Here is an 8,772-nt window from a genome sequence, read left to right as displayed (position 1 = left end):
CACAACTAGTCCTGCCATCGGAGAACACGTAATGGACTCCCCCCAACATTCAGTCAAATCTCAAACTTTTTGTTGAAGTCTAGCAGAAGCTAGACTAGACAATTACCGACCTATGCATAGCCTGCCGTTAGCATAACACAGAAACGGATGTGATGATGGAGTGATGATGAGTGTGAGAAGCACAGACTCGTCGTCAAGGTTCCAGCCAACCATTCCTGACCACCACAAAGGAGGATCGCCATATCGTGCACCAAGCACATTGCAACCCCTTCACAACTAGTCCTGCCATCGGAGAACACGTAATGGACTCCCCCCAACATTCTGTCTCATCTCAAACTTTTGTTCAAGTCTAGCAGAAGCTAGACTAGACAATTACCGACCTATGCATAGCCTGCCGTTAGCATAACACAGAAACGGATGTGATGATGGAGTGATGATAAGTGTGAGAAGCACAGACTCGTCGTCAAGGTTCCAGCCAATCATGAATGACCACCACAAACGAGGATCGCCATATCGTGCACCAAGCACATTGCAACCCCTTAACAACTAGTCCTGCCATCGGAGAACACGTAATGGACTCCCCCCAACATTCTGTCTCATCTCAAACTTTTTGTTGAAGTCTAGCAGAAGCTAGACTAGACAGTTACCGACCTATGCACAGCCTGCCGTTAGCATAACACAGAAACGGGTGTGAATATGGAGTGATGATGAGTGTGAGAAGCACAGACTCGTCGTCAAGGTTCCAGCCAACCATGCCTGACCACCACAAAGGAGGATCGCCATATCGTGCACCAAGCACATTGCAACCCCTTCACAACTAGTCCTGCCATCGGAGAACACGTAATGGACTCCCCCCAACATTCTGTCTCATCTCAAACTTTTTGTTGAAGTCTAGCAGAAGCAAGACTAGTCAATTACCGACCTATGCATAGCCTCCCGTTAGCATAACACAGAAACGGATGTGATGATGGAGTGATGATGAGTGTGAGAAGCACAGACTCGTCGTCAAGGTTCCAGACAACCATGCCTGAACACCACAAACGAGGATCGCCATATCGTGCACCAAACACATTACAACCCCTTCACAACTAGTCCTGCCATCGGAGAACACGTAATGGACTCCCCCCAACATTCTGTCTCATCTCAAACTTTTTGTTGAAGTCTAGCAGAAGCTAGACTAGACAATTACCGACCTATGCATAGCCTGCCGTTAGCATAACACAGAAACGGATGTGATGATGGAGTGATGATGAGTGTGAGAAGCACAGACTCGTCGTCAAGGTTCCAGCCAACCATGCCTGACCACCACAATGGAGGATCGCCATATCGTGCACCAAGCACATTGCAACCCCTTCACAACTAGTCCAGCCATCGGAGAACACGTAATGGACTCCCCCCAACATTCTGTCTCATCTCAAACTTTTTGTTGAAGTCTAGCAGAAGCTAGACTAGACAATTACCGACCTATGCATAGCCTGCCGTTAGCATAACACAGAAACGGATGTGATGATGGAGTGATGATGAGTGTGAGAAGCACAGACTCGTCGTCAAGGTTCCAGCCGACCATGCCTGACCACCACAAAGGAGGATCGCCATATCGTGCACCAAGCACATTGCAACCCCTTCACAACTAGTCCTGCCATCGGAGAACACGTAATGGACTCCCCCCAACATTCTGTCACATCTCAAACTTTTTGTTGAAGTCTAGCAGAAGCTAGACTAGACAATTACCGACCGATGCATAGCCTGCCGTTAGCATAACACAGAAACGGATGTGATGATGGAGTGATGATGAGTGTGAGAAGCACAGACTCGTCGTCAAGGTCCCAGCCAACCATGCCTGACCACCACAAACGAGGATCGCCATATCGTGCACCGAGCACATTGCAACCCCTTCACAACTAGTCCTGCCGTCGGAGAACACGTAGTGGACTCCCCCCAACATTCTGTCTCATCTCAAACTTTTTGTTGAAGTCTAGCAGAAGCTAGACTAGACAATTACCGACCTATGCATAGCCTGCCGTTAGCATAACACAGAAACGGATGTGATGATGGAGTGATGATGAGTGTGAGAAGCACAGACTCGTCGTCAAGGTTCCAGCCAACCATGCCTGACCACCACAAAGGAGGATCGCCATATCGTGCACCAAGCACATTGCAACCCCTTCACAACTAGTCCTGCCATCGGAGAACACGTAATGGACTCCCCCAACATTCTGTCTCATCTCAAACTTTTTGTTGAAGTCTAGCAGAAGCTAGACTAGACAATTACCGACCTATGCATAGCCTGCCGTTAGCATAACACAGAAACGGATGTGATGATGGAGTGATGATGAGTGTGAGAAGCACAGACTCGTCGTCAAGGTTCCAGCCAACCATGCCTGACCACCACAAAGGAGGATCTCCATATCGTGCACCAAGCACATTGCAACCCCTTCACAACTAGTCCTGCCATCGGAGAACACGTAATGGACTACCCCCAACATTCTGTCTCATCTCAAACTTTTTGTTGAAGTCTGGCAGAAGCTATACTAGACAATTACCGACCTATGCATAGCCTGCCGTTAGCATAACACAGAAACGGATGTGATGATGGAGTGATGATGAGTGTGAGAAGCACAGACTCGTCGTCAAGGTTCCAGCCAACCATGCCTGACCACCACAAACGAGGATCGCCATATCGTGCACCAAGCACATTGCAACCCCTTCACAACTAGTCCTGCCATCGGAGAACACGTAATGGACTACCCCCAACATTCTGTCTCATCTCAAACTTTTTGTTGAAGTCTAGCAGAAGCTAGAGTAGACAATTACCGACCTATGCATAGCCTGCCGTTAGCATAACACAGAAACGGATGTGATGATGGGGTGATGATGAGTGTGAGAAGCACAGACTCGTCGTCAAGGTTCCAGCCAACCATGCCTGACCACCACAAACGAGGATCGCCATATCGTGCACCAAGCACATTGCAACCCCTTCATAACTAGTCCTGCCATCGGAGAACACGTAATGGACTCCCCCCAACATTCTGTCTCATCTCAAACTTTTTGTTGAAGTCTAGCAGAAGCTAGACTAGACAATTACCGACCTATGCATAGCCTGCCGTTAGCATAACACAGAAACGGATGTGATGATGGAGTGATGATGAGTGTGAGAAGCACAGACTCGTCGTCAAGGTTCCAGCCAACCATGCCTGACCACCACAAACGAGGATCGCCATATCGTGCACCAAGCACATTGCAACCCCTTCACAACTAGTCCTGCCATCGGAGAACACGTAATGGACTCCCCCCAACATTCTGTCTCATCTCAAACTTTTTGTTGAAGTCTAGCAGAAGCTAGACTAGACAATTACCGACCTATGCATAGCCTGGCGTTAGCATAACACAGAAACGGATGTGATGATGGAGTGATGATGAGTGTGAGAAGCACAGACTCGTCGTCAAGGTTCCAGCCAACCATGCCTGACCACCACAAACGAGGATCGCCATATCGTGCACCAAGCACATTGCAACCCCTTCACAACTAGTCCTGCCATCGGAGAACACGTAATGGACTCCCCCCAACATTCTGTCTCATCTCAAACTTTTTGTTGAAGTCTAGCAGAAGCTAGACTAGACAATTACCGACCTATGCATAGCCTGCCGTTAGCATAACACAGAAACGGATGTGATGATGGAGTGATGATGAGTGTGAGAAGCACAGACTCGTCGTCAAGGTTCCAGCCAACCATGCCTGACCACCACAAACGAGGATCGCCATATCGTGCACCAAGCACATTGCAACCCCTTCACAACAAGTCCTGCCATCGGAGAACACGTAATGGACTCCCCCCAACATTCTGTCTCATCTCAAACTTTTTGTTGAAGTCTAGCAGAAGCTAGACTAGACAATTACCGACCTATGCATAGCCTGCCGTTAGCATAACACAGAAACGGATGTGATGATGGAGTGATGATGAGTGTGAGAAGCACAGACTCGTCGTCAAGGTTCCAGCCAACCATGCCTGACCACCACAAACGAGGATCGCCATATCGTGCACCAAGCACATTGCAACCCCTTCACAACTAGTCCTGCCATCGGAGAACACGTAATGGACTCCCCCCAACATTATGTCTCATCTCAAACTTTTTGTTGAAGTCTAGCAGAAGCTAGACTAGACAATTACCGACCTATGCATAGCCTGCCGTTAGCATAACACAGAAACGGATGTGATGATGCAGTGATGATGAGTGTGAGAAGCACAGACTCGTCGTCAAGGTTCCAGCCAACCATGCCTGACCACCACAAACGAGGATCGCCATATCGTGCACCAAGCCCATTGCAACCCCTTCACAACTAGTCCTGCCATCGGAGAACACGTAATGGACTCCCCCCAACATTCGGTCTCATCTCAAACTTTTTGTTGAAGTCTAGCAGAAGCTAGACTAGACAATTACCGACCTATGCATAGCCTCCCGTTAGCATAACACAGAAATGGATGTGATGATGGAGTCTTGATGAGTGTGAGAAGCACAGACTCGTCGTCAAGGTTCCAGCCAACCATGCCTGACCACCACAAACGAGGATCGCCATATCGTGCACCAAGCACATTGCAACCCCTTCACAACTAGTCCTGCCATCGGAGAACACGTAATGGACTCCCCCCAACATTCTGTCTCATCTCAAACTTTTTGTTGAAGTCTAGCAGAAGCTAGACTAGACAATTACCGACCTCTGCATAGCCTGCCGTTAGCATAACACAGAAACGGATGTGATGATGGAGTGATGATGAGTGTGAGAAGCACAGACTCGTCGTCAAGGTTCCAGCCAACCATGCCTGACCACCACAAACGAGGATCGCGATATCGTGCACCAAGCACATTGCAACCCCTTCACAATTAGTCCTGCCATCGGAGAACACGTAATAAACTCCCCCCAACATTCTGTCTCATCTCAAACTTTTTGTTGAAGTCTAGCAGAAGCTAGACTAGACAATTACCGACCTATGCATAGCCTGCCGTTAGCATAACACAGAAACGGATGTGATGATGGAGTGATGATGAGTGTGAGAAGCACAGACTCGTCGTCAAGGTTCCAGCCAACCATGCCTGACCACCACAAACGAGGATCGCCATATCGTGCACCAAGCACATTGCAACCCCTTCACAACTAGTCCTGCCATCGGAGAACACGTAATCGACTCCCCCCAACATTCTGTCTCATCTCAAACTTTTTGTTGAAGTCTAGCAGAAGCTAGACTAGACAATTACCGACCTATGCATAGCCTGCCGTTAGCATAACACAGAAACGGATGTGATGATGGAGTGATGATGAGTGTGAGAAGCACAGACTCGTCGTCAAGGTTCCAGCCAACCATGCCTGACCACCACAAACGAGGATCGCCATATCGTGCACCAAGCACATTGCAACCCCTTCACAACTAGTCCTGCCATCGGAGAACACGTAATGGACTCCCCCCAACATTCTGTCTCATCTCAAACTTTTTGTTGAAGTCTAGCAGAAGCTAGACTAGACAATTACCGACCTATGCATAGCCTGCCGTTAGCATAACACAGAAACGGATGTGATGATGGAGTGATGATGAGTGTGAGAAGCACAGACTCGTCGTCAAGGTTCCAGCCAACCATGCCTGACCACCACAAACGAGGATCGCCATATCGTGCACCAAGCACTTTGCAACCCCTTCACAACTAGTCCTGCCATCGGAGAACACGTAATGGACTCCCCCCAACATTCTGTCTCATCTCAAACTTTTTGTTGAAGTCTAGCAGAAGCTAGACTAGACAATTACCGACCTATGCATAGCCTGCCGTTAGCATAACACAGAAACGGATGTGATGATGGAGTGATGATGAGTGTGAGAAGCACAGACTCGTCGTCAAGGTTCCAGCCAACCATGCCTGACCACCACAAACGAGGATCGCCATATCGTGCACCAAGCACATTGCAACCCCTTCACAACTAGTCCTGCCATCGGAGAACACGTAATGGACTCCCCCCAACATTCTGTCTCATCTCAAACTTTTTGTTGAAGTCTAGCAGAAGCTAGACTAGACAATTACCGACCTATGCATAGCCTGCCGTTAGCATAACACAGAAACGGATGTGATGATGGAGTGATGATGAGTGTGAGAAGCACAGACTCGTCGTCAAGGTTCCAGCCAACCATGCCTGACCACCACAAACAAGGATCGCCATATCGTGCACCAAGCACATTGCAACCCCTTCACAACTAGTCCTGCCATCGGAGAACACGTAATGGACTCCCCCCAACATTCTGTCTCATCTCAAACTTTTTGTTGAAGTCTAGCAGAAGCTAGACTAGACAATTACCGACCTATGCATAGCCTGCCGTTAGCATAACACAGAAACGGATGTGATGATGGAGTGATGATGAGTGTGAGAAGCACAGACTCGTCGTCAAGGTTCCAGCCAACCATGCCTGACCACCACAAACGAGGATCGCCATATCGTGCACCAAGCACATTGCAACCCCTTCACAACTAGTCCTGCCATCGGAGAACACGTAATGGACTCCCCCCAACATTCTGTCTCATCTCAAACTTTTTGTTGAAGTCTAGCAGAAGCTAGACTAGACAATTACCGACCTATGCATAGCCTGCCGTTAGCATAACACAGAAACGGATGTGATGATGGAGTGATGATGAGTGTGAGAAGCACAGACTCGTCGTCAAGGTTCCAGCCAACCATGCCTGACCACCACAAACGAGGATCGCCATATCGTGCACCAAGCACATTGCAACCCCTTCACAACTAGTCCTGCCATCGGAGAACACGTAATGGACTCCCCCCAACATTCTGTCTCATCTCAAACTTTTTGTTGAAGTCTAGCAGAAGCTAGACTAGACAATTACCGACCTATGCATAGCCTGCCGTTAGCATAACACAGAAACGGATGTGATGATGGAGTGATGATGAGTGTGAGAAGCACAGACTCGTCGTCAAGGTTCCAGCCAACCATGCCTGACCACCACAAACGAGGATCGCCATATCGTGCACCAAGCACATTGCAACCCCTTCACAACTAGTCCTGCCATCGGAGAACACGTAATGGACTCCCCCGTACATTGTGTCTCATCTCAAACTTTTTGTTGAAGTCTAGCAGAAGCTAGACTAGACAATTACCAACCTATGCATAGCCTGCCGTTAGCATAACACAGAAACGGATGTGATGATGGAGTGATGATGAGTGTGAGAAGCACAGACTCGTCGTCAAGGTTCCAGCCAACCATGCCTGACCACCACAAACGAGGATCGCCATATCGTGCACCAAGCACATTGCAACCCCTTCACAACTAGTCCTGCCATCGGAGAACACGTAATGGACTCCCCCCAACATTCTGTCTCATCTCAAACTTTTTGTTGAAGTCTAGCAGAAGCTAGACTAGACAATTACCGACCTATGCATAGCCTGCCGTTAGCATAACACAGAAACGGATGTGATGATGGAGTGATGATGAGTGTGAGAAGCACAGACTCGTCGTCAAGGTTCCAGCCAACCATGCCTGACCACCACAAAGGAGGATCGCCATATCGTGCACCAAGCACATTGCAACCCCTTCACAACTAGTCCTGCCATCGGAGAACACGTAATGGACTCCCCCCAACATTCTGTCTCATCTCAAACTTTTTGTTGAAGTCTAGCAGAAGCTAGACTAGACAATTACCGACCTATGCATAGCCTGCCGTTAGCATAACACAGAAACGGATGTGATGATGGAGTGATGATGAGTGTGAGAAGCACAGACTCGTCGTCAAGGTTCCAGCCAACCATGCCTGACCACCACAAACGAGGATCGCCATATCGTGCACCAAGCACATTGCAACCCCTTCACAACTAGTCCTGCCATCGGAGAACACGTAATGGACTCCCCCCAACATTCTGTCTCATCTCAAACTTTTTGTTGAAGTCTAGCAGAAGCTAGACTAGACAATTACCGACCTATGCATAGCCTGCCGTTAGCATAACACAGAAACGGATGTGATGATGGAGTGATGATGAGTGTGAGAAGCACAGACTCGTCGTCAAGGTTCCAGCCAACCATGCCTGACCACCACAAACGAGGATCGCCATATCGTGCACCAAGCACATTGCAACCCCTTCACAACTAGTCCTGCCATCGGAGAACACGTAATGGACTCCCCCCAACATTCTGTCTCATCTCAAACTTTTTGTTGAAGTCTAGCAGAAGCTAGACTAGACAATTACCGACCTATGCATAGCCTGCCGTTAGCATAACACAGAAACGGATGTGATGATGGAGTGATGATAAGTGTGAGAAGCACAGACTCGTCGTCAAGGTTCCAGCCAACCATGCCTGACCACCACAAACGAGGATCGCCATATCGTGCACCAAGCACATTGCAACCCCTTCACAACTAGTCCTGCCATCGGAGAACACGTAATGGACTTCCCCCAACATTCTGTCTCATCTCAAACTTTTTGTTGAAGTCTAGCAGAAGCTAGACTAGACAATTACCGACCTATGCATAGCCTGCCGTTAGCATAACACAGAAACGGATGTGATGATGGAGTGATGATGAGTGTGAGAAGCACAGACTCGTCGTCAAGGTTCCAGCCAACCATGCCTGACCACCACAAACGAGGATCGCCATATCGTGCACCAAGCACATTGCAACCCCTTCACAACTAGTCCTGCCATCGGAGAACACGTAATGGACTCCCCCCAACATTCTGTCTCATCTCAAACTTTTTGTTGAAGTCTAGCAGAAGCTAGACTAGACAA

Source organism: Schistocerca americana, chromosome 9, assembly GCF_021461395.2.
Source record: "Schistocerca americana isolate TAMUIC-IGC-003095 chromosome 9, iqSchAmer2.1, whole genome shotgun sequence".
Classification (NCBI taxonomy): Eukaryota; Metazoa; Arthropoda; class Insecta; order Orthoptera; family Acrididae; genus Schistocerca; species Schistocerca americana.
This window is presented reverse-complemented; position numbering follows the sequence as displayed.